General features: G+C 44.7%; 1 protein-coding gene across 1 annotated transcript in view; it reads left to right on the top strand.

Annotated features, from left to right (window-relative positions):
• Positions 1-3,965: 3,965 nt before the first annotated feature.
• The window catches only part of SOX5 (SRY-box transcription factor 5), an 803,583-nt gene continuing 781,685 nt past the window's right edge, over positions 3,966-25,863 (top strand). The window contains exon 1 of the mRNA XM_087722779.1: positions 3,966-4,096. The gene's annotated coding sequence lies outside the window, so the exon portion shown is untranslated. The remainder of the gene's footprint in view (positions 4,097-25,863) is intronic.

Here is a 25,863-nt window from a genome sequence, read left to right as displayed (position 1 = left end):
TTAATATGAATGTATTAATATTAATATTATGTTAATTATAATATATGTCCCTATTCTAGGGACAAAGTGGCTTAGTGGCTAAGACACTGAGCTTGTAAATCAAAAAGGTCGGCAGTTCAGCAGTTCGAATCCCTAGCGCCGCATAACAGAGTGAGCTCCCGTTACTTGTCCCAGTTTCTGCCAACCTAGTAGTTCAAAAACACATTAAAAATGCAAGTAGAAAAATAGGAACCACCTTTGGTGGGAAGGTAACAGCATTCCGTGCGCCTTCGGCATTTAGTCATGCCGGCCACATGATCACATAGACGTCTTCGGGCAGCGCTGGCTCTTCGGCTTTGAAATGGAGATGAGTACCACCCCCTAGAATCAGGAACGACTAGCACATATGTGTGAGGGGAATCTTTACCTTTAACTACTTATGGCACATTCAGTCATGTACATATAAGAAATGGAGGGAGACATCCAAATTAGATAAAGTTGGTATCGGACAAGAAAATAGCTTTCCAGAAAAGCGGTGACTGACTGTCAGAATGTGCTGTTCCTCTAGTCATGGTCCTCTTAGCAAGCATGGCTAAACATGCCATGGAAAAGTTTTCCATGCTTTATTTTGTGTGATAAATCAAGGTTTGTGGGGTCCCGGGAGCTTTCTGAGCTAAGTGGTTTTCTTACTTGTTTGATCACGGATGATGTTACTTAGCATGATAAGGAAACGTCCACAAGGAAACTATCAAGCTCAAAGAACACCTAGGACCAGTGGTGGGTTTCAAAAATTGTTCGAACCTACTCTGTGGGTGTGGCCTCCTTTGTGGGAGTGGCTTGCCACCCATGTGACCGGATATGAAGATACCGATCACACTTGTAGAGCCGAGGTGGCACAGTGGTTAAATGCAGCACTGCAGGCTACTTCAGCTGACTGCAGTTCTGCAGTTCAGCTGTTCAAATCTCACCGGCTCAGGGTTGACTCAGCCTTCCATCCTTCCGAGGTGGGTAAAATGAGGACCCGGATTGTTGTTGGGGGCAATATGCTGACTCTGTAAACCGCTTAGAGAGGGCTGAAAGCTCTATGAAGCGGTATATAAGTCTAACTGCTATTGCTATTGCTATTGTCAGAACCACCTTAAATTACCTCACACACAGCACTGTAGGTGTGGCCTGCTTTCCGGGTCCACTGGTGGAACCTCTTCTAACCGGTTCGGTAGATTTGACGAACCGGTTCTACCGAATAGGTGCGAACTGGTAGGAACCCACCTCTGCCTAGGACCCTACACTTCAAACCTGAGCTAGAAATATTCCGCCCAATAGAGAAAAGAAGAGAAGAGTAGAAGGGAGTAAGAATAGTAAACAGACAGCAAACCCCACTCCCCTCGACACTGATAATGTTACCTAGTTTGATAATGAAATGTCTGCAAGGAAACCACCAAGCTCAGACAGCACCAAGTCAGAGGTGTTATTCAGCAGGTTCTGACCAGTTCTGGAGAACTGGTAGCGGAAATTTAATTGTTCGGAGAACCGGTAAATACCACCTCTGACTGGCCTCGCACCCATCTATTCTCTGCCTCCCAAGTACCAGCTGAACTGGAGGAAATGGGGATTTTGCAGTAATCTTCCCCTGACGTGGGGAGGGAATGGAGATTTTACAGTATCCTTCCCCTACCACACCCACCAAGCCACACCCACAGAACCAGTAGTAAAAAAAATTGAATTCCACCACTGCACCAAGTACTCCTGAGCTACACATATTGAGTTGAGTTGAGTAGAGTTGAGTAGAATAGGGTAGGATAGAGTAGTAAACAGAGAGCAACCCCTGCTCCTTTTTTGCACTGATAATGTTACCTAGTTGGGTAATGAAATGTCTGAAAGAAAACCACCAAGCTCAGAGAGCGCCAAGAACCCTGCAATCCTGAGCTACAAATATTATCCTCTTATCAAATCAAGGTTTCTACTTGGGATGTATTAAGGCAGGGGGAAAAAAGTCCAACATTCTACATTAGGCGCCATTCTAAACCATTGTCTAAAAAATCATTTCAGAAGTTTGGAGAAATTTCCCATCACATCCCATCTAGCGGAAGTCAACAAGAAGCCTGGGAATTTCAAGATTTGACCAACTCACAATTTGGGCTATTTAATTTTTTTTTTTTAAAGGAAGGTTGGGGGGGTTGGGGGGAGGGTGGGAGGGAGCGGAGTTTACTAAGTTGGAGGAGGGGTGCTGGATTTTAAGGTATTATGATTGTACATGTATACGGCTATTTTTGTTTTTCTTTTTGTATATTGAATTGGAATTATAAATACCATCAACACAAAAGGGAGTTTGCTCAGAAGCTGAAATACATCAAGTGAATGAGAGGAAGAGTGGGAAGCAGAGGAGAGAAGAAAGATAGGAAGAGAGGGATAGGAGAGAGGGGAAGGGGGAAGATGAGGTGTATAAGGAGGAGTGGTAAGGGGAGAGCGGAGAAGGAGAAAGGAAGGGGAAGTAGAGTAGAAAATGATGGAGGGAAGACAGGATGTAGAAAGGGGGAGGTGAGGGGGGGAAGAAAGTGTCGGATAAGGTATAAATATGGTGTATGGAGAGCAGAAGAGCCAATAACTGTTTTTTTTTCCTTTGGTGATGGTAAGATGAATAGATGTAACTACTTAATAATACAACATGATATTGACTATGTAATAGTATACATTTGATTATATGCTATGAAAATGGTATTGGACCTGGGTACTTGAGAGACTGCCTGCTGCCAATTACCTCCCAAAGACCCATTAGATCACACAGATTAGGCCTCCTCCGGGTTCCGTCTACTAGCCAATGTCATCTGGCCACACCCGGGGGAGGGCCTTCTCTGTGGCGGCTCCGGCCCTTTGGAACGAGCTCCCCGCAGAGATTCGGACCCTCACCTCTCTCCAGGCCTTCCGAAAAGCCGTAAAACCTGCTGTGTCAGCAGGCCTGGGGTCGATGAGTTCCCTTCCCCTCTCGAATCGTGTGGCTGTTGGTTGTTTTTATATGCCCTGTACTTTTTGTGTAGTTTTGTGTTTTCCTTCCCCTCCTTGGGTTTTGTGCGCCGCCCTGAGTCCGCTGGGAATAGGGCGGCATATAAATAAAATGAAACTCGAAAATGGAAAATAATCTCTCTCTCTCTCTCTCTCTCTCTCTCTCTCTCTCTCTCTCTCTCTCTCTCTCTCTCTCTCTCTCTCTCTCTCTCTCTCTCTCTCTCTCCCTCCCTCCCTCCCTCCCTCCCTCTCCCTCCCTCCCTCCTCTCCCTCCCTCCCTCTCTCTCTCTCTCTCTCTCTCTCTCATTCTTTCTTAGCCCACTAGTTAACTCAAGGTGGCAAACATTCCAATACACTTTTTCCTGCTTCTGTTTTGCCCATAACAACCCTGTGAGGTGAGTTGGGCTGAGAGAGACTAACTAGTCGAAAATCACCTAGCTGGCTTTCGTGGCTAAGGCAGGCCTAGAACTCTCAGTCTCCCAGTGTCTAGGCAGGCACCTTAACCACACAAATATCCAAAAGCAAAGCAGAATGAAGATGGAGGAAAGACACTTAATTGCTTTTACTCCATTTGTTCTTGCTGTTTTTACCTTAAAAAAACCACTTTCGTTGTTTTTACCTCCGTTCCACTTTCCCCCTAATCTGTTTTCTCTTCCTTTCTTGAATTGCATATTTAAAGACGTAATGATGCATATTTTCTTTTAAAACACTTCCCTTCAAATAAGAGTGGCTGCAAAATGCTCTCTTTCCCAATTCACCGTTCTGTGATCAAGTTTCCGGCCCAGCTTTGTTATATTGGCAGGCTGAGTCGTTCCCCCCATCCCACCCCCCCAGAAATGATTCTCTGCAAAACATCATCCCCCATTTGTGCACTCTCGCCTACATACATATATTTCGAGAGGGAATATATCCCAAAACACCCATTTCAATAGGTAGTCCATCTTAAATTTTGGCTTGTCTTTTCTTTTTTTTAAAAAAAAAAATCTGCAGATTAATGGAGAACTGGGACGAAACAGAGCTGGGGGTTACTGCCTGTGAAAGTGACCTGGATCAGAAATAATCCACCTGTCAATCTCTTGCTGAGGCAACAACCTCTCCCATTATTGGTGACAGACAGGTAAGTTTGGGGACAAAGGGATGTGGATGGAATGGAGCTTCCTTTGATTTGCATCCTTGATGATGTGGTCTACCAATAGAAGAGTTAACCTGATGCTCTCTACTTGGTTCGATCTATGATTTGTAATACAGATAGTCCTTGACTTGATAACCACAACTGGATGTAGTTATCCTATTGAAACAGTTATCCTGGAGAGGTTCACAAATCCTTCTTTACCAGTGCTTGGAGAGAAGGCGGAATGTTGTTGGAAGAAATTTCCACCTGGTTCATTTCCAAGTGGGGAGAAAGACTCTGGAAACATGGAGGCTGCTTGGAAAGATGGTTTAATGGTGGACAGGACCCCATGCGTTCTGGGTAGCTGACCACATGGAGTTGAGAGAGAGAGAGAGAGGTATTTATACCCTCTCTTGGGCTTTGCACTTGAACTTCCTGTTCCTGGGCAAGAGCATGTGTTCTATTGGCTGCTGTCAGACTCCCATGGGGCTATGCAGGGTTCATCGCTTGAGGTTGTCTGAGCTCCCAGGATTGGTTGAAGCTTGCTGGGTGATGCAGTGTCCTTAGATTGTACCATGTGGTGAGTTTTGCTGTTAATACTATTATGTCCTGAAGGGTCATGTCTTAATCCCATCACTCTGGAGCTGAAGGTCATTTCTCTTGTAGATAGGCTGGCCCTTCTCAATGGGCATCATAATATCTGCTGGGAGCTGAAGCATTGAGTTTCTATCTCCCTTAAGATTTCTATGTCTTTTTTAGGGGAAATATAATATTCTGCCTTTTTAAATACTTCCTAAAATACTTCACTCTTCTAGGAGAGGGGGTTGGTGCTAACTTTCTACACATTATTTACTCAAAGTGACTATTAAGTGAGTTGCACCTGATTTTATGACCTTTTTTTGGCCAGGGTTGTTAAGCACATACCTGCAACTACCCAATAAATCCTGTGGTTGCTAAAGGAATACAATGGGGAAGGTTGCAAATGACAATCATATGACCTCAGGATGCTGCAACAGCCCTAAATGCATGTGAGTTGCCAAGTGCCCCAATTTTGACCACGTGATTGTGGGGATGCTATGCAGGAAGAATGAGAACTGATCCTAAAACTTTTTTCAGTGCCATTTTGACTTCAAACAGACACTAAAGAAATGGTTGTAAGTTGAGGACTCACCTGTACCATTTTGGACTGATGATGCGGCTGATGGTCTGAAGCAGTAGTGACATTCAATTTTTTTTATTACCTGTTCTGTGGGTGTGGCCTGGTGGCGTGGCAGGGGAAGGATACTGCAAAATCTCCATTCCCACCCCCCTCTAGGGGAAGGATACTGCAAAATCTCCATTCCCACCCCCCTTTAGGGGAAGGATACTGCAAAATGTCCATTCCCACCCCCCTCTAGGGGAAGGATACTACAAAATCCCCATTCCCACCCCACTCCAGGGGAAGGATACTGCAAAATCTCCATTCCCACCCCCCTTTAGGGGAAGGATACTGCAAAATCTCCATTCCCACCCCCCTCTAGGGGAAGGATACTGCAAAATGTCCATTCCCACCCCCCTCTAGGGGAAGGATACTGCAAAATCCCCATTCCCACCCCACTCCAGGGGAAGGATACTGCAAAATCCCCATTCCCACCCCACTCTGGGGCCAGCTAGAGCTGATATTTGCCGGTTCTCCAAACTAATCAAAATTTCCACTGCCAGTTCTCCAGAACCTGTCCGAAGCTGCTGAATTTCACTCCTGCTCTGAAGCATACACAGGTTGCTTATCCTGATTTTTAAAAAAGACCAAGGAATTAATTCATTGTAATCAAAATAGTGTCCAGATTGCAGCCTTCAGGAAAAACCTGTTCTGAATTCTCTTCGGCTTGCACATCACTAGAAAAAAAAAGATACCATTTCTATGGAGATTTTGGAATGCACTTCTGAATTAGCTTCCCTTCAAAAAGCATCATGAATTGTGATTTTTTCTGAATTCTTGAGCCTGAAATAGTTATGAAAAGAGAGGTCAGTCAGAATTTTTCTCCGCTGTGATGTTTTGTTATCATTGTTTTATTGTGATTTCGTTTACTGGTGTAGCGTTCACTGAATTTAAATTATTAGGTGGCCTGAAAGCATAAATGAATAAGTTAGTGAAATTAATGAACTGCCTAACTGTGTGTTGGAGTATTCCGAAAACTTTTATTTTGCTGACTTTGTAGAGGAATAGTGTATAAACTCATTGTGAGTTCAAAACTTAAACTCTTAGGGGAAAAGCCTATAAAAGTTATTTTAATATTTGGATGTTGATGTAGCTTTGTCTTTTTAAAGAGCTGGTTTTTGTCGTTGAATGTTGAATGAATAGGAAGATCATGTTAAAACCCTATTCTTGGTAAATTAAATTAATTTTTTACGTAGGAAATGAAGGTTTCTGTCCTTTGCATTCTTAGAACTTTCATTTATTTGCTTGTATTAAGTCATTGTATTGATTTTAAAAGGGTTGGGGTGGCTCAGTGGCTAAGACACTGAGCTTGTCAATAAGAGGTTTGGCGGTTCAAATCCCTAGTGCCACATAATGGAGTGAGCTCCCGTTACTTTTCCCAGCTTCTGCCAACCTAGCAGTTCGAAAGCATGTAAAAAAATGCAAGTAAAAAAATAGGAACCACCTTTGGTGGGAAGGTAACAGCGTTCCATATGCCTTTGGCGTTTAGTCATGCCGGCCACATGACCACAGAGACATCTTCGGATAACGCTGGCTCTTCGGCTTTGAAACGGAGATGAGCACCGCTCCCTAGAGTCGGGAACAACTAGCACATATGTGGTATTTACCTTTACCTTTTAGTTCCAATTCAACACCTAATCCTCTACACCACACTGACCCATAGCTCTGTGGCTGATGCACTGTCTCCTAAATGTAAGACTTAGTGTTCATATTCTGTAAAGCCCTGATTATTTTAACCCCCGTTTATTGATTAAATGACAGTTGGCTGGATTTGTACTTCATGGTAAGCTACAACCCATTTATTACAGTGGCCTGAATCAGGCAAAAGGCTAAGCTGAAACTGAAAAAAACAAGAGTAAATTATATTTAGGGCAGTATGCCCACCCATCATAGGAATCTGTGTGTGTTGTGACTTGGCTAATGCCAGGGATGACATTTATGTCATTTGCACAATGACATCATAGCACTCCTTTGGCCCTCTTCCTGAGGACGCCCGTCAAACTTAGCTTTATTGTGGCTACACACAGATTACTATATCAGAAGTATTGCAGCTGTGGAAGTTTGTGGGTTTGCATTAAGAACACAAGGAATGCATGTTGATCTGTATGGCGAGTTTCCCCGAAAATAAGACCCAGTCTTATTTGGGGGACTCCCCAAAATAAGCACTAGAGTTTATTTTGGGGGATGTCTTATTTTTTTTGCATGTATTGGATTTCTCGTGCATTCTCCTGCTTGCTTGCAGCTGTACTGGAGCAGCTAAGCCCAGAAACGGTGGGAAAAAGTGGGCAGTTGGCTGCAGGAGGCTTGTCTTCACCTTTCTCAGCTTTCCTGCAGCCTGTATGGTGCGTCTGCCTTTCCCCCACACCTCTGCCTCTGCTGGTGCTGCCGCGCAAAGATGAGCATCCTGCGGCTGCCCACCTAATCCAGTCCATCAATTCTCGGCTTTCCCACATCCCATGTGGCATGTCTGGATCGCATAGCTCCCCCCCCCAGGGGGAGTGGAGTTTGCAGGAGACAATTAGTTCGTTCCTGCATTCTTGCCAAGTATTGCGGCGTCTGAAAGATATCGGCCTGGCCTCTCTCCGAGCCTGATAAAGGTCGGTAGTTGGGAACTCTCTTGAAAGACTGTGGGAGAGGAAAGACTTTGCTGGAAAGGAATTCACTGTAAATTAAATAAAAGGGGTTCGTTAGGTAAGCTCCCCGTTGGGAGAGCGAGTACGTTCAGAGAAGCGTTGTTAGAGTTGTGTTGGAGAACACACAAACCAGCATACGGAGACACTGCAGTTTAAATAGGCTTTTACTTTTGTGGAAATAGAGGTATCAGAGTCCATCGAACAGTCCAAGTCATACACGGATAAGACAGTCAGTCATCAACATCTTTCAGTTAAGGGATAATCCAAATGACATAGTCCAGTATCATATAATCAGGTCAGTACTCAAAGTTTGCTAGCAGTTGCAAAACTTACAATAGCTCACGGCACTTTCTAACAGCCAGCTTCCAAAACACTCAGATCAGATCAGCCCAGCATCTAACGAAACAGAGAGCTAACAGTTGTTCTGGCTCCCTCTTATGGCCGATTGAGGAAAACAGCAACCAATCACATTTTACAGTATGATTTAAAGAAACAGGTACAGTATTGTTACATGATTGATATATTGCCAACCCAACCGTTAGATTATATTCCTAGCAGGGTTTATCAGGACAAGGACTCAGCTTCATGCTGCTGGGGAAGCCCAGGTCAGAACAGATCCAACCTAGTGCTAAGGAGAAATTTCCTGAAGGTTAGAATAATTAATCAGCAGAACAACTTGCCTCCACTTGTCTGAAATTCTGTGCTATAGGGGTTCCTGCTTGAGCAGGGAGTTGGACTAGAAGACCTCAAAGGTCCCCTCCAATTCTGTTATTCTGCATTCTGTTCTCCATACTAAATATCCCAAGCTCCTTCACCTTGTCTTCATAGGATATTACCTCAAGTTCTAGCATCATCTTTTTCATAACTTCTAATATCCTTGTTCTCCTCCTCCCCCCCCCCACACACAACAGTTTGATCAGATTACGTTTAAAAGATCACTCAGGAACTGTGATTAAACGAAGACCTATAGCTGGGTCTCCCCAGTCTAGAATTCTAGCTACTCTTTCACATAATCTTTATGGATAAATAGCTCACCTAATTGCCATTTCGGCATTATGGCTAAATTGGCAAGAGATGTCAGAAACATCAGTGTAGATATTCTGGCTATTAGCCCCCAATTGGTCCCCTAAAACCCAATCTCCCTCTGATGAATGAGGAGGGAGTGTATTTATGTTAGCTTAAAAGCAATTTGGCATGTCAATGGCTCCCAACCATACTGAGATTCTTACTCACTTGCATTTAAATTTAATTAAATTGAAATGCAGTTTATATGATTGCTCTCCAGGCATGTATTTCATATTTTATTCTCTCAATCATATTAAACACCACACAGTTTGGAGAGAGAAGGGGAGGGAGGGAGAGAGAGGAAGGGAAGAAAAGAGAGAGAGAGAAAGGGAGAGAGAGAAAGGGAAGGACGGAAGGAACAAAAGGAAGGACGGATGTTAAAAGAGATCAAAGTAATAGAAAAGTGAAAAGAAGTAAAGGGAGGGAGGAAAGGAAAGAAGGGAAGGAAAGAAGGTAGGTAGGAAGTTAAGAGAGAGAAAAGTAATAGAAAAATGAAAAAGAAATAAAGGGAAAGAGGGAGGGAAGGAAGGAAGGAAAGAAAGAAAATAACAAAAGGAAGTAAGTAAGTTAAATGACAAAAGTAATAGAAAATTGAAAAAGAAGTAAAGGGAGGGAGGGAAGGAAGAAAGAAAGGAAAAGAACAAAAGGAAGGAAGGAAGGCTTCTTTTGAGTGCTCCTTCCAAGAGTGCAAACCACAATTGCTCACCCGTTGCAGGAAATCAACATTAACCTGATGGCTTAGTTCCAGTGTGTGAACACAGCTGCAATGTAATAGTTTGAAACCTGGCTGCACTTAGCTTCTGAAATTCTCCAGCATCCTGTATATGCCTTAACTTCTATGAGAGGGCCATGCCGATTAAGGAATGCATGCTTAAGAAATCAATTCTCCTCTCAATCATAGATCTTGTCTACCTTGCAGGGACCTTGAGGAGATAAAAGGAAGAAAGGCAGGCCCCGTTTGGCATACCCAAATGCAATGAAGTAGGCACAAAAAGGATAGAAATGAATCCGTGATGACTCATAAATGTTTGTGGACCAACACTTCACTGCCACCTGTTGCTCACTCCAATGTTTACAGCCCTGATACAGTTGCATTAATTCAACAGGACGCACTCTCTTGTCCTAGGTGGGATTTGCAAAGGAGCTAGACCCATTTGAGTTCATCTGTGCTGGACAAGGGCTGTTGTGATGTTTCTCATTCATTCCAGGAAGGAACTCCTTGGGACTGAACAGGGGTTACTTCTGAGTAAACCTATTTGTGATATTGTGTGTGTGTTTGTGTGTGTGTGTGTGTGTGTGTGTGTGAGAGAGAGAGAGAGAGAGAAAGAGAGAGAGAGAGAAAGAAAGAGGGAGAAAGAGAGAGAGAGAGAGAAAGAGAATGAGGGAGAAAGAGAGAAAGAGAGAGAGAAATAGAGAGAGAGAAAAGGAGAAAGAGAGAGAGAGAAAGAAAGGGAGAAAGAGGGAGAGAGAGAGAGGGGGGGGGAGGGAGGGAGGGAGGGAGGGAGAGAGAGAGAGAGAGAGAGAGAGAGAGAGAGAGAGACAGAGACAGAGACAGAGACAGAGACAGAGACAGAGAGAGAGAGAGAGAGATAAGACCAGACCTGGAAGACTGCATCCAGTCTTGGTCCCCACATTACAAAAAAGGTGTTGAGACATTGGAAAAAGTGTAGAGAAGAGCAACTAAGATGATCAAAGGCCTAGGCAGAAGTGTCCAAACTTGGGAACTTGAAGACTTGTATGGACTTCAACTCCCAGAATTCCCCAGGCTGGGGAATTCTGGGAGTTGAAGTCCACAAGTCTTCAAGTTCCCAAGTTTGGACACCCCTGGCCTAGAGACTAAAACATATGAAGAATGGTTGGAGGATTTGGGTTTGTCTAGTCTAGAGAAGAGAAGGACTAGGGAGGACATGATAGCAATATTCCAGTATTTGAGAGGCTGCCCACGAAGAGGAGGGGGTCAACTTATTGTCCAAAGCATCAGAAGACAAGTCAAGAAACAATGGATGGAAACTAATCAAGGAGAAAAGCAACTTAGAACTAAGGAGAAATTTCCTGACAGTGAACAATTAACCAGCGGAACTGCTGATCTTCAGAAGTTATGGGAGATGCATCACTGGAGGTTTTATTAAGAAGAGACTGGACAGCCACCTGTCTGAAGTGGTATAGGATCTCCCAAAGATGTTTTTTCAGAGGCAACTGCAGTGAAGGAGGCTTCACATCCATTTCTACTATTCACGTGACCCTGAGGACACAGATGAACCCTCCAGGTGGCCTCTAGGACTTTTTAAAAGGATGCAAATGACCAGCTGTCTGCAAGGAATATAAATCCTTCCATTCCCCACCATCCAATCAGAGCTGAAGAAGCTTCTTGGATGAGAAGCGAAAAGTTTTCAAAGAAAAACCAGAAAGTCCTGTTGCCTCTTGAAAAAAAGCACCTTTGGGACAACCATGACCTGGATGACTGAGAATCACATTTAGCGAGGTACAGGGGCTTGAGCAGGGGGCTGGACTAGAAGGCCTCCAAGGTCCCTTCCAGCTCCACTCCAATTGCTTTGCTAATGTGAAAAGGATAGGGAAGAAGGCTCTATGTATGTGTGAATGTCAATGTTGTGGTCTGCCGGCAGCCTGTAGAACTGGCAGGAGAGTTGGACAGTTGGGGAAGAACATGGGCCAGTCCTGGAGTCTGGGGAAGGCTCGGACAAGGGCTCTGCATCGGAGGCAGAGAGGGGGCCAGGGCCATCTGGAAGTTATGTGCCGCCTCCAGAGCTTCCCGAGTCGGACATCAGCGAGGCAGAGAAACAGGGGGAGCCTGTTCCCAGTGTGTGCATGCGCAGAGCTGCCAGAAGGCAAGAACAGTTAAGACAAAAGGGGCAACTCGGGGAATAAGGCTTGGAGATATGCCCCCCCCCCCATAAGACATAAAGGAAAAGCAAAGGCACATGAGCCTTTGCAGGAAGCAACTTTTGTTCATTCTGGTGAGTTTAAATTCTGAAGCTCTGTTTTGACTCTGTGCTCCGTGTGGCCTTGGCAAGCTAATTGCCAATTAGGTCTTTGGCAGCGTTTCAAGGAAGATAAAGGTGGGGGCTTATCAGCCTTATCCTGAAGGACTGTGGCAGACTTCTGTCAGACTCTTTACAAACTATTTGTGACTCATTACGGGCTGTGAATGAACATAATTCGTTGAAATAAAAAGAGGGTTTTTGGGATTAAGTGTGTGCTTTTTACTGTATCAAGAAGCCTTGGTCAGAACAATCTTTCTGAATAGGGACCCCCCACCCCAAGACCCATTTCCTCGAGACGCAGTAGGGGACTGGCGGAGACCGAGAGCTCGAACCGCTAAGGCAGAAAGCAGCTGTGCTTTGTTTATGCTGAGGCTACAATAAAAAAGGGGGGGGGGGCAATAAAATTTGAGACTGTCAGTTCTCCACTTTACTTTATTTATGCTATTTCCTCTGAGCTCTGTCACCCGGCACATTAATCTCCACGGTTCCAGCACAAACAGGACAGATTAAAATATCACAGCTCAAAATAGGAGTCAAACGGAAGGAGATTCATCATCGCCCCTATGACCAAAAAAGAAAAAGAGAGAGAGAAAGAGAGGGAGGGAGCCAAAAGAAATATGTAAAATAGGAGCCCCAAAGTTATCCTGGACTCATACCGCTCCTCCTTTGTGGTTTCGGGGAGGGGGAGGGGGAGGAGGGGCATGTGGGGAAAATCTGTGGCTTTCCTGGAGTCGATGATGAATTATGCAAATCCTAATTCCTTTAAATAACTGATTCATCACTTTTGGGGTTTCCCTTTTTTTAAAAAGCTTTCTCAGAGTGTCCGCGGGGATCGAACCGCTCCCAACTCTTTTAATTTTAAAAGAAAAGGATAATAATGAAACCCCGAGCTGTATTTCCCTTATCTGCGGTATTGCTTACTTATATAAGGAAGGAGGTGGGGGGGGGGGGGTCAGTGACACTATCATTTTCCAATGTGCAGAGAGAAAGTAATATTGATAAAACCCCATAGTTCACTACTGCAATTCTATAGGGCAGCTTAACTAAGTACAAAAATGCAGATAATCCTGTACGGGGAGTCCTTGATTTACGAACACAATTGGGACCAGAATTTTCAGTGCTGAGTTTTTAAGTGAGTTTCATTGGATTTTTACGACCAGCTGGATATATACTGGCCAGAGGTGGGTTCCTACCAGTTTGGATCAGTTCTGCCGAACCGGTAGTGGTTCGGTGGCCTGGGCCGCTGGAACTGGCAGAACCCAGGCCTGCCATGCCTCCGAACTGGTTCTCCCGGTGGAGCCATAGGCGCTGCCATCTTGTTTTTGGCTTCTGTGCATGCGCGTGCAGCACGCACAAAACTCACATGGTGCTGCTACGAGTGAACTAGCAGTAGTGAGTGCCAGAACCCGCCCCTGATACCAGTCCAGTATCTGATGTTTCCTTCCCTTACTTCTTGTCTTGTCCTCAGGTGTTTTTGGAGAATAGGTTGTACCCCTCTTCTCTGTGACAATTCCTCAAGTACTGGAAGACTATTATCATATCACCCCTAGTCCTCCTCTTCGTTAGACTAGACATATGTAGTTCCCTTATCCCTCAGCGTGGGATGAGGACATCTTTCTCCTTCTGGATTGAGAGTGTTTTAACAAACTGCATCACTGTTTGGTTTGGTGGCTGCAGTGCCTCAGATAGAAAGTTCCTACAGAGGGTGGTGAGGACAGCCGAGAAGATTCTAGGAAGCCTCCATTCTGTTATTCAGGATACTGCTTAGAAGCGCTATGTGCTTAGAACTCAAAGCATTGTTAGAGACCCCACACCAGTGGTGGGATATGACCGGTACACCCCGGTACGAGTGTACCAATGCCTGCTTGGAGCACCAGGTACCATTCCAGTACAGTGCTCCCGAGGGTCTTCCCGCCTGCCCTCCTTACCTGTATTTGAGCTGATCAGGGCTTTTGCGCACACGCACGGAGCGTATGGCGCCTGCGCGACGCTCCTCCGAGCAGCTGGAGCATTGTGGGTGGTAAGTACGCATGTGCATGCTGTGCGCGTGCTGCGCATGTGGTGGACGCTGGGCCCCATTGCAGGTACTGTTTGCAATAGGATCCAGAACCCACCACTGCTGCAGTGCCTCAGATAGAAAGTCCCTACAGAGAGTGGTAAAGACAGCCGAGAAGATTCTAGGAAGCTTGCATCCTTTTATTCAGGATACTACTTAGAAGCTCTACGGGCTTAGAGCTCAAAGCATTGTTAGAGACCCCATGCACCCACTTTACGGTCTGTTTCTGTTGCTCCCCTCTAGGAGGACGTTTCAAAGTATTTCTAGCAGGACTCCCAGATTCTGTAACCTCTTTGTTCCTTATGCCACCTGTCTGGTAAACTTGCAAGATTAGTTTTTCGCACCGTGTACATGTATACATCTGAACTAGACTGCGTGGTTTCTCCATGTCATATAATATATATGGGTATATGCATAATTTTGTATTTATTTATTTGTTTAGTCATATTTATGTGATGTATATTGGGGGTGGAGCTCCTTTAAGAGCTGCATGCAGTGAAATTTCATTTTAATCTATGCTGATTAGTGTGGCAACGATTCCTTTCCTGAATCCTCATTGAAACCAAACATTTGATTTCTAATTGCCCGACCCAATTACGAATTCAAGACTCCAAAAACATATTTTAAAAGTGGAAATAATTAATGCGAGTTCTGTAGACTTGTTGGTATCTCTTAATAGTTTTGGCAGGCATCATCTCAAAGCTTCTTAACTTTCAGCTGTCATGTACTAGTAAAACATTTCATCTGTCAAAATCTGTCAAAAACACATAGCAGAACGTAAATAGTTGAGTTTCAGAAAACATTCAATATTTGTACTCGTCAGTCGGGTGCACATTTTCATCATCAACAGGACTGGCGGAAAGGAAATTGAGGCAGAGGACAAAAATAACATAGTTCGGAACTATTGTAATCTAAGATAATAAGCTGGGCAAGATGTCAGATCCATTCCACCCATTAATAATAATTTTACACGGACCTCTTCCAACCTGCCACTTTTGCATTAGGAACTGCATTTACAACCCTGGTTAAAAACAGAATTATAGTTCTCTTCCATACAGGTCTTCTGCACGAATATAACCAGGGAGAACAAGGATGACAGAGAATCTCTACAGCCTTTTAGCTATACAATTTGGGATGAACAACCTTTGAATGGTGTGGAGGTAGGAATGGATTTCCAGAGGTGGAAAAAAATGGCAGACTACAGGAACCATTTGCACCACTCAGGTGACCCTGAGGACACAGATAAGCCCCCAAGTGCTTCAACGACCCTCTAAAAGGATGCAAATGACCAGCTGTCTGCAAGGAATATAAACCCTTCCATTCCCCACTATCCTGTCAGAGCTGAAGAAGCTTCTTGGATGAGAAGTGAAATGTCTTCAAAAGAAAAAAAGTCCAGTTACCTCCTGAAAAAAAATAAAGCACCTTTGAGACAACCATGACCTGGAATGACTGAGAATCTCTACAGATTTTTATATAATCGGGAGGAGTTATTCATTTTCCACACAGCTGGGACACAATCTGTTCTAGAATTTTCTTCATTTTGCTTTAATTTAGCAAGTAGGAGATGCCAAACAATGGAAGACTATCTTGAATGTCCAACCAGAAATATACCTTCTGTATTTCAGAGATTACTTCCACGCATGCCGTATTGTGTGTTTTCCCTCAAAAGTCTCTCTTAGGCTAGGTCAGTGATGGGGAACATGTTTTGGCTCCCATGCCAAAAGCGGGAGGAGCACGGGGAGGGGAATCCTGTGCCAGCGTGCCACACCCATAATGCTATCCGCGTACCCCCTGCGCATGCGTGCGTGACCAGCGATACCCCCTGCTTTTGCCGGGGTTTTTTCACCCTCCCAGAGGCTTTCTAGGAGCCTGAGGAGGGCGAAAACAGCCTCCCCCCCTGGACACCCCCCCCCCGGGAGGCCTCAGGAGCTTCCTTGAAGCCTCTGGAGGATGAAAAACGGACCTACAGGGAGGTCCAGAAGTTCAGGAATGGTGACTTCTGATTTGCCCGTAGGGGCCGTTTTTCGCGCCTAGCAAGCATCCAGAGGGCATGCCAAAGTCAGCTGGCCAGCGTCCGCATGTGCGCTGGCCGGCTGACAGGGCAACGCCTTGCCTGCCCTGACAAATGGCTCCGCGTGCCACCTTAGACCCGCCATCACGGGTCTAAGTTCAGTTTGGTCAACCTAAAGGTTTAAACTGAGGACTCTTTAGCTGATGGCCCATTGCTAATGTAAGAACAAAAATGCAGCATTGGTAACTATCAGCTCACTTAGTACCAATGATGGTATTCTGCCGGTTCGCACCGGTTTGAGCGGACCGGTAGGGGAAGTGGCGCAAGGCTCCGCACACCCTCCGTGATGTCATCACGGGCCTTCTGTGCATGCGCAGAAGATTCTGCACATGCCCAGACGTGCACGCCCCCCCCGAACCGGTAGTGAACAAAAGAGGATATCATTACTGCTTAGTACCGATAGTTCCCGACTTATGACAGTTTGTTAAGTTACAACCGCATTGAAAATAGTGACTTAGACCATTTTTCACATTTACGACCATTGCCGCGTTCTTCTGACCATATGATCAAAATTCACACCTGGCAATCGACTCGTATTTAAGACAGTTGCACTGTCCTGGGGTCCTGTGCTCATCTTTTGTGACAGATTCACTTAACAACCAGGGGCACAAGCATGCATGGGAGGTGCACACTCACATTTTCAGTGTGCGGTGATCCGGTGGTAAAATTATGTGAAACCCATCTCTGGGGTCAACCTATTCTCCAAAGCACCTGAGGGTAGAACAAGAAGCAATGGATGGGCACTAATCAAGGAGAGAACCAACCTAGATCTAAGGCGGAATTTCCTGACCACAAGAACAATTGATCCGTGGAACAACTTGCCTCCAGAAGTTGTAGGTGCACCAACATTGGAGGCTTTTAAAAAGAGATTGGTCAGCCACTTGTCTGAAATGGTATGGGGGTCCTCTGTTTGAGTAGGGGGTTGGACTGGAAAACCTCCCAGGTACCCTTCCAACTCTGTTATTTGATTGTTCAATGGACGCTGCAGAAATCATCAGAATATAATTCATATTGAAAAAACTAGATATCCCGATTAAAATTAATTATCTAGTAGTGTAACATATGCAGCATGTTATAAACTCATGTATGTATTCATGCTTTCTTGGAAACAATCCTGAAGTGGCTCACAATTGCCGTTTCGGGTATGTTTTTTTAGACTTTTTAGTATATCCTTAAGATTTTTTCCCCCCTGGAACCTCAAACTGATATTAATCCTAATATTAACTAGGTCTAACTAATCGTGCAGGTTCCCCCCCCCCCCACCGCCCAGATCAGCCTTGTGGCTAGATGCTGCCCCCTGCTGGGACATCACAAGTCAAAACAGGTACAAATATCAATTAAACCCTCTTAATTGGGTAACCAAAGATTGAGTTCTGCACGGGAAACCTCTCCATGTTGACTGGCTCAAAAAAAAGAAAAAGAATTCCTAGAGCCGCAGAAAGAATCGTTTGGGAATGTTGAGTGTGTGTGTATGTGGAAGTGGACCTGCTTTGATGCGCACGCACACAAGCAAGCTCATCAGGGCCGTGCTCCGGAAAAGACAAACTTCCGGGTTCTAGCGTGTATGACAATCAGCTGGCTGGCATGCATGCGCACATTGGTTTTTGGTATTGCCGAGCACACGAAGGACAGCTGATCGTCATGCAGAAACCCGGAAGACAAACCAGCAAAGGCCACCTGTGCTGCCAGGCAATATGGTTTTGCATGCTACTTTGGGCACGCGTGCCATAGGTTCTCCCTCACAGGCCTAATGGGTCATATTTGCTCACAGACCGAAATAAGAAGTAATGGGTGGAAACTTATGAAGAAGAGAAGCAATTTAGAACTAAGGAAAATGTTCTTGACGGCGAGGACAATTAACAAATGCAATTTAGCAATTTAGCAATTTAATGGGTTTATATGCCACCCAGTCCCGAGGTGGGGGGGACTCAAGTATGAATAAAATAAAATAACATACAGGGGGAGAACATAAAACAATACAAACAGTTTAAAAACACAACATACATCCGGTTTAAATGGAACTGCCTGCCTCCAGGACTTGTGGATGCTCCATTAATTGAAAGGTTTAAGAAAAGATTGGATGGCCATTTTCTGGAATGATAGAAGGTCTTCTACTTGAGCAGGGGATTGGATTAGAACCCCTCCAAGGTCCCTTCTAAGTCTCTGCTTCTGTATTCTGTATAAAGATGCAGCTGCTTTAAAGAGCGGTTGGCAGATGCTACATTCCTACCAGAGTGCTTGATTAGGTTATGAGTGCTGATTGCATACTCTTAACTATTCCTGCCTATTAATTTCTGGCTGAAGTGCAATTTTGGGATGTGTTTGGAAGATTTTTGTCAAACTAGATGCATTTTCGATCCAGCTGACCAAATTTTCGAAGTACAAGTCTTTCAAATACAGGTAGTCCTCAACTTACAACAGTCCATTTAGTTCCAAGTTACAACAGCATTGGAAAAAAAAGTGACCTATGATGTTATTTGACACTTACAATCTCCATGGTCACTTGATCAAAATTCAGACTCTCGGCAACTGACTCATATTTATGACGGTTGCAGTGTCCCAAAATCATAGGATCCCCTTTTGCGACCTTCTGACAAGCAAAATCAACGGGTAAGCCAGAGTCACTTAACAGCCAGGTTGCTAACTTAACAACTGCAGGGATTCACTTAACAACTGTAACAAGAAAGAATGTAAAATGGGGCAAAAACTCACTTAACAAATGTTTCACTTAGCAATAGAAATTTTGGGCTTAATTGGTCGTAGGTTGAGGACTAGCTGTAGTTAAGAACCATCCCCTAAAGATGAAAATTCACTTTATTTAGGCAACGTGTAACCCCCTCCTTTTATGGCAGCTAAAATATAGGCTAATTATGGACATCTATGTATTAAATTGAAAATATATAGTTGAAACTAATTCCTTCTTTGTAATCATCAGAGAATTAATGTCTTCTTATTTGTGGCCGCAAAGTCACATTAGTCTTCAACGTTCCCCTGTATTTATACTTCTAGTTTTGGTACAGTGTTTGACATCTACCTCACAAGGGCCTGTTGCAGAGGGGGGTTCCTACCAGTTCGCACCTGTTCGGTAGAACCGGTTCGTCAAATCTACCGAACCGGTTAGAAGAGGTTCCACCAGTGGACCCGGAAAGCAGGCCACACCTACAGAAAAGGTTCCAAAATTTTTTGAAACCCACCACTGGTCCTTGGATATGATTATTCTACACTATCATGCTCATATTTATAAAACTCAGTGCCTCTGTGAAAGGTAAGGATGACTCCTTCGTTTGTGGTGCAATCGGAACATTGCGTGTGTTGAAGTTGTTTTAGCGCAAACCAAAGATGCCTTTTAAAAAACAAGTTTACATCATATTCTTATGCATGCCAGTGCTGTGTGCGAGGTAATTTAAGGTGGTTCTGACAAGTGTCGTCGACATCTTCATATCCGGTCACATAGGCGGCAAGCAACTCCCACAAAGGAGGCCACACCCACAGAGTAGGTTCAAACAATTTTTGAAACCCACCACTGGTCCTGTTGACACAAGATCCCATGGTCATTAACCCAAAACTGAGATTACAACTTCTGTAGCTGTGATGGCAAACTGATGGCACATGTACCATAGTACTACACTCTAACCTATGCACCATCTTGGCTCTCGGACTTAATGCAGTGTTGCACTTCCACAACATCATACAGCTGATGTTTGGTGAAAAATACAGGTAAACCTTAACGTATGACCATAATTGAGCCCAAAATTTCTGTTGTTAAGTGAAACATTTGTTAAGTGAGATTTGCCCCGTCTTATGACCTTTCATGCTACAGTTGTTAAGTGAATCACTGACTGCACCTGTTTAAGCTACTAACACACTTATTAAGTGAATATGGGTTCCCCATTGACTTTGCTTGACCAAAGGTTGCAAAAAAAAACAAAAAAAATAAGATCACGTGACCCACTGAAGCTGTCATAAATACGAGGCAGTTGCCAAGCGTCTGAATTTTAATTCATGGAGGGTAGAAGTTACCGTATTTTTCAGAGTATAAGACGCACCTTTTTCCCCTCAAAAAAGAGGGTGAACATCTGGGTGCGTCTTATACACTGAATATAGCATTTTTTGCCTCCCCAAACCCCGCCCCCTTCACCAAAATGGCCATGCAGATGCTGCAGGAGGCTTTCAGAGAGCTCCTGAGGGCTGGGGAGGGCAGAAATCAGCAAAAAACAGACCGTTTTTTGCTCATTTTTGCCCCCTTCCCCAGAAGCACTCTACAAGCCTCCTAAAGGCTATTCATGCCCTTTAAAAAAAATAAAAAAAAATAACCCGTTTTCACAAAAAAACAGGCCGTTTTTAGGAGGTCTGCAGAGTGCAAAACTTTTTTTTTTAAAAAAAAATCCTCTTCAAAATCTTGGTGTGTCTTTTTGTCTTTTTTTTTTTTTGACCTCTTTTTTTCCCCCCACTAGTGTGGGCATGTATTGTTTAAGATTATTATTTTATTAATATCTTTAAATAATAATTACAGTCAAATGAAAATGGATATATGATGATGGTGATATGTATGAATATTTGAGTTAAAATGCTCGAGTTAACATGAGTTATGTTTGTTGACTGTGGAGGAGATGCACAAAAGTTTATTTGTGACTGACTGACACACTTTCTATAGCATGTAAAGAAAGATGTTGTACTTGTTTTAAATTAAAAATTAAAAAATCTTTTTAATAATAATTAAAAAAAATCTTGGTGTGTCTTATACTCCGGTGCTTATTATACTCCGAAAAATGTGGTAGTCGTCAAACTCCTATTTGTGAAATGGCCCCTTTTGGGATTGGACGGATTAAGGATGGGGTTAATCTCAATCCAGGGAGTGAATCCCAGCTCTGGGGAGGAGATTTCAGAGGGGGGATCCTGAGCAATGCCTCCTCTTTCTTTGAGGACGGTGAACCTCAAGGATGTTTTCAAGAGAAGGGGATTTTGTTGACGGCTCCTCCCGTGCTGGGTGCAGGGGCCTCCGCTCTGCTTCAGAATGTGGGACGGAGAACAATTACACACCCGACCGTTAGATTGGTTGCAATCTTATACTGAATAGACAAGGGAGAGTGAGGGAAGAAAAAGACAAAGGGACAGGATGAAAGATAATTATTGCTTTCAAGCCTGATTGTGGTGACTCCTTAATTGCTTCTTGTAAAGCACAGCTCTCCGCCACGCAACTGATTAAAGCAGCCCCTACATCCATCTCGCTTTGTCAGTGTCCCCCCTCGTAAGCTTGTTCGCAAAGATGGTATCTCTATAGCTTTTCGTAGAATGAAGTTTGTCCTGAACATGAGAGAGAGAACACTGCAAATCACTCCGAGGGGAAGACTAGCCTCTGAAAGGCAGCCAGTATTTTTTATTTTTATTTATAAATATTGCATGGAGAGTTTAAAGAAGGAAGCAGGGCAACTCAAACTGATTGCCAACTCTGAATCAAGCCTGGTGTTGTGGCCCACCAGCAGCCAGGAGAGCTGGCAGCAGATTTGGACAGTAAGGAGCAGTGGTGGGTTTCAAATTTTTTTTGAACCTACTCTGTGAGTGTGGCCTCCTTTGTGGGAGTGGCTTGCCGGCCATGTGACCTGGTGGGAGTGGCTTGCCAGCCATGTGTTCTCTCTCTCTCTCTCGCTCTTTCCTTCCTTTTGTCTCTCTGTCCCTTTTCCCTTTTTTTCTTTCATCTCTCACTTTTTCTTTTTTCTTTTTTTTTCTTTTTTTCTTTTTTTCTTTTTTTCTTTTTTTCTTTTTTTCTTTTTTTCTTTTTTTCTTTTTTTCTTTTTTTCTTTATTTCTTTATTTCTTTCTTCCTTTCTCTCTCTCTCTCTCTCTCTCTCTCTCTCTCTCTCTCTCTCTCTCTCTCTCTCTCTGTGTGTGTGTTTGTGTGTGTGTGAGTGGTGGGTTTCAAAAAATTTTGGAACCTCTTCTGTAGGTGTGACCTGCTTTCCGGTGGAACCTCTTCTAACCGGTTCGGTAGATTTGATGAACCGGTTCTACCGAACTGGTGCGAACTGGTAAGAACCCACCTCTGGTGAGGAGGTTGGGGAGGAAGATGGGCCAGTCCTGGAGTCTGGGGAAGGCTCTGATGAGGGCTCTGTGTCGGAGGCAGAGAGGGGGCCAGAGCCATCTAACAGTTATCAGCTGCTTTCAGAGTCAGGCATCAGTGAGGCAGATGAACAGCTGGAGCCTGTTCCCTGTGTGTGCATGTGCAGAGTTGCCAGGAGAAGGGAACAGCTAAAGAACAGGGGTCGACTTGGGAGTAAGGCCACAGGTGGACAGTGAATGGCCCCTCCCAGAGGAACTAAAAGAGGAGCGAAAGGGGAGTAGAGTTTGCAGGGGGCAATTAGTTTGCTTCATTGGTTTGTGACTCTCTGAGGCTCCTTGCCAAGTTTTGCAGATATCGGCCTGTCAGCTCTCCAAGCCAGATAAGGTCTGTGACTGTAAATCCTCCTTTGAAAGACTTTGATGGATGTGAATGATGAGAATTCACAGTCAATTAATAAAAGGGGTTTTTGTCGGGACCAGGCGTTTGTTTCATGTTCTCAGGAAGCCTCGGTCAGAACACCTGGCTGAAGCCATCTTTTGGTGTTCCATAGTTGCTTCATAGCTGCCGCACAGTCTAAGGCGAGGCTGTCAAACTCGATTTCATTGAGGGGCACATCAGGGCTGTGGTTGACCTCAGGGCTCCAGGCAGGCATGGCTGACTGGGTGGGTGGGCATGGCCGGCTTGATGCCACTCACTGAGCATGGCCAACTGGGATGCGTGGCCAGCTTGACACCACTCCCCAAACTACTGGCATGTTTCCTCTATGCATTGAGTAGACTGAAGCGATGTGGGAAGACCGGGTCAAATTGTTGCTGGTAGACCGTGCTGAAGTGACGTGTTCCAACCCCTTACATTTTCCAGGATGGCCCTGTGGGCTGAATCCAACCAATTGTGGCCCAAATCCGGCCCACAGGCCTTGAGTGCGACATCCTTGCTCTAAGGGGAAGGAAATAGATAGACCATTTGCAGGCACAACAACAAGCCTTCCCCTCCATTTTCCCTGGCAGAGTGCTTGGGCCACCATAGGTGCCCCCGACATGAGTGACATCGAGCTAACCACATCCATCCGGAACCCCCCCCCCCAGGTCAAGCACAACCCTGATGCGCCCCTCCATGAAATTGAGTTTGACACTCCTGCTATAGGGTTTCCTGCCTGAGCAGGGGGTTGGACTAGAAGACCTCCAAGGTCCCTTCTAGTCTAGTCTAGTCTACTCTAGTCTATTCCTTATTCTGATTCTATTCTATTCTAGGTCTTAATTCTCTTCATCCTCTAGCAAGCTTTTTTGCTCAATCAAAGGGACAAATAGAAATAACTGTCTAATGTTAGCAGCACTGAGGTTTTCGGAGAGCAGGTCTCCATGAAACAGGTCTCCCCTTGGAAAGATGGATCAGCTGAACATGAGGGTGCTGTGTTGTTCTGTGCATTTGGCCTGTAATTTTTGTGACAGGAATGAAACAGCTCTCCAGTATCTATATTTGGCAGAAGAGATGAATGGAGACATCAGGACTCAAGTGTTTAAGCCTGACAACTTGTCAGCGTTGTCTCCGCTGAGAAGGAGAAAGAAATACAAACGAAAGAGGGAAACAAAGTTTTGAGAGCTAAAGAGTACGAAGGAAATATCTACGACGGGGGTCCTCAAACTTATAAACACAGGGGGCTGGCTCATGGTCCCTCAGATGGTTGTGGGGCCGGATCAGTTGGGTGGTGTGGCTAGGTGGTCGTGTGACTGGGTGGGTGTGGTTAGGTGGTCATGTGACTGGGTGGGTGTGGCTAGTTGGGCATGTGAGTGGGTGGGCGTGGTTATGTGGGCATGTGAGTGGGTGGGCATGGTTATGTGGGCATGTGACTGGGTGGGTGTGGCTAGTTGGGCATGTGACTGGGTGAGCGTGGTTATGTGGGCATGTGACTGGGTGGGCGTGGCTAGATGGACATGTGACTGGGTGGGTGTGGCCAATTTAGCAGTCCATTTTGCCTTTGTTCTTGCTGTATTTGCCCCCCCCCCCATATTTGCCCCCCCCCACTCACCCAGTCACATGCCCAACTAGCCACTGGCCCTGGAACACATGGCTGTGAAAAACATCCTGAAAGGCTGTTTTTAAAGCGCTTTTAAAGACTTTTAAAGCACTACTTTACAAGCTGACAGCAGAGCTGCTTTTCAAGCCAGCAGCAGCCCCTCCCCTACTCATCCACCCACCCTGGATCACGTGGCTGCATGGGTGAGATCACCCCTCAATCAGCTAGTCCACCCCAGCACCCTTCGGCCTTAACTTCGGCAGCAGTGGCATGATCAGAAGTGCAGCTCAACCGGTGAAATAACTAACCAGCTGGAGTGGATGCTCGCTGGAAGATAGAGCCGATGGTGAGGGGCGGGGTTGAATCCCACTACTTCGCGGGTCAGATACTTTGCATTGGCAGGCTGTATCCGGCCTGCGAGCCATAGTTTAAGGCAGTGTTTCTCAACCTTGTCAACTTGAAGATGTCCAGACTTCAACTCCCAGAATTCCCCAGCCAGCATTTGCTGGCTGGGGAATTCTGGGAGCTGAAGTCCGGACATCTTCCAAGTTAACAAGGTTGAGAAACACTGGTTTAAGGATCAGTGATCTACGAGATGTTTCATTTTAATATCAAAGCAGGAAGTTATGTGATCACACTAGTACTTACTTCTGAGCAGTCCAGAGGTCCCCAAACTCTCCCGCTCATCAACCCCTTCATGAAATTTCAAATTGTTCATTGTCGCCCAAATATTTGTATCTGAAAGTAATTTGATAAGTACTACTTTAAGCAATAGTATTAAGGACTATTAGTTGATACGGGGATAACAATGCTAAATCCAGTCCAAACATCTAGCTAATCATATGATGAACCATAAAAATAATCGTGGTCCCAATGTTTATTGTCAACCAATACATCAAAAAATGTTGGCCTGTTACTGTTCTGCGTACCCCGACAAAAAACCCTTTTATTAATTCACTGTGAATTCTGCTCATTCACATCCAGCTAAGTCTTTCAAGGGAAGATTTACAGTCACAGGCCTTATCTGGTTTGGAGAGCTGCCAGGCTGATATTGGCAAAACCTGGCAAGGAGTCTCGGAGAGTCACGAGTCAATTTATTGAACGAATTGTCTCCTGCAAACTCCACTCCCCTTTCGCTCCTCTTTTATTTCCTCTGGGAGGGGGCATTCATCGTCCACAAAGTTGACCCCTGCTTTTTAGCTGTTCCCTTTGTCTTGCAACTCTGCGCATGCGCACACTGGGAACTGGCTCCACCTGTTCTTTCCTTTTGGTTCGGTTCTCCGAACTACTCAAAATTTCCGTTACTGGTTCTCCAGAACTGGTCAGAATCTGCTGAATACCACCTCTGTCTTGGGCTTTATGAGATTTCTGTAGAAGACTAAAAGCAAAAAATATGAATGAAACCAGTTTTCTAACACTACAGCTTTGCCACTTGATTAGGGGATCTAGTATATATAGATAGGGACCGATGCCAAATGCACCCAGGCATGTATGTGAGTGAATCCTTATGGATTTTTTTAAATCTTCAACCAGAAAAAAAAGTTTTTTAAAGCCCTTCGGAGGGTGAGCATCTTATGTGGGTTTCCTTGACCAGGAAGTGATTAACTACTGTTTCAAACTGTAATCTTTCTCAGAACTGTATGGGAACCTGTAATTTGAATCTCCGGGTTTTCAGCG

This window comes from Thamnophis sirtalis, unplaced genomic scaffold (genome assembly GCF_051295495.1).
Source record: "Thamnophis sirtalis isolate CommonGarterSnake01/CBP01778 unplaced genomic scaffold, rThaSir2_p1.2 scaffold_9, whole genome shotgun sequence".
Taxonomy (NCBI): domain Eukaryota; kingdom Metazoa; phylum Chordata; class Lepidosauria; order Squamata; family Natricidae; genus Thamnophis; species Thamnophis sirtalis.
Note: the sequence above shows the minus strand (reverse complement) of the source record. Positions and strands in the feature narration are given on the sequence as shown.